We start from the raw sequence: 1466 nt of genomic DNA on the forward strand, positions 1-1466 counted from the left end.
GGCCACGGATCTACCACATGGAGGTTTTAGGAGCTGGGAGTGCCAAAAGACAGCTCATAGGAAAGCCTTCACAGGCTTGGCCCGTATGGTTGTCAAAACCTAGGTAATCCAGATCGGGGTTCTCATCTGGGGTGATCCTGCCCCCAGGGGACACAGGGTGATCATGGGAACATTTCTGGTTATTTGGGGGGCTCCTGGCATTGATAAGTGGGGGCCAGGGATGCTGCTCAACACCCCACAGTGCCCAGGATGGCCCCACAGGGAACAATCTGGCCTGGACATCAGCAGGGCTACTGCTGAAGAGATTCAGGCCTGCAAGGTCAGGGTGCCCAGGAGTGGGGGACTAGAGCCTAACTTATGTGGGGGAGCGGCAGGTAAGTCAGCAGCAGAGGCTGTCACTCCTGCCCAAGCTCCCTGCCCCAAGTCTGAAGGGGTAGTCCCCATACCTCTGCTCTAGCTCCCCTTGGTGAGAGGTCAATTTCTAATTTTTTTTGGCCATGATACGTGGCATGCAGGATCTGAGTTCCCCAACCAGGGATAAAACCCACACCCCCTGCAGTGGATGTGTGGAGTCTTAACTGCTTGGCCAGACAAGGGAAGTCCTGAGAGGTCAGTTTCTAATAGCCTTTTTCAGGATCCTTTTAAGAATGAGAAGAAAGCTGTGACTTCCTGCCCTCTCAGATGCCCTGGACATGGCAGTTTTGCCTGTAATTACCTGGGGCTTCACAGGACATTGCTCTCCCATATGGGAGAGGGTAAAAGGCATGTCATGCCCTGCGTGACATGGCATATTCCCTTCTCTCGGAGTTGGGTTGGGGAGAGGAATGTAATCAATCTTCTTTCAAGGGCAAGACCGCCCCCTGCTGTCAGTCACCTCAAGATGAAAATTGCACAGGAACAAATGAGATGTGCCCTGAGAATAAGGTGGAAGGAAGTGGCTGAGGACCCAAGGGCTCTGCGTGAGGACTGAGGGCCGGGGACCAGGGAAAAGCTGACAGGGTTTCAAGCTTAGGAACTGGGAGTGCTGCAACCTAGGGGCTGGGACAGGAGCCACACCGCCTGGTTTCCAACCCTGTCTCTGCTCACCGTGGGACCTTGAGCGATCAGTTTACCCACCTGTAGAATGGAACGCCTACCTTTTGGGAGGTGTGACAAACAAAAACTCATTTGCTACAGGGCCTCCCAGCATGGCCAGCTCTTACCATTTTAAGCAATCCTAGAAATTTCTGAAAAAGTCTCCCAACTTTACAGTAATGGCTCCAAATTTAAATATTTTGTTTGTGCTCAGTCATGTCTGACTCTTTGCGACTCCACAGACTGTAGCCTGCCAGGCTCCTCTGTCCAGAGAATTTTCCAGGCAAGAATAATACTGGAGTGGGTTGCCATTTTCTATTCCAATTCAAATATAGCAAACAAAAAACCCCCACTGCACAGGCCTAAGAGAGCAAGTGTGAGAATCCAGCATG

Source organism: Bison bison, unplaced genomic scaffold (assembly GCF_000754665.1).
Source record: "Bison bison bison isolate TAMUID 2011002044 unplaced genomic scaffold, Bison_UMD1.0 scf7180017864492, whole genome shotgun sequence".
In the NCBI taxonomy this organism is placed as follows: domain Eukaryota; kingdom Metazoa; phylum Chordata; class Mammalia; order Artiodactyla; family Bovidae; genus Bison; species Bison bison.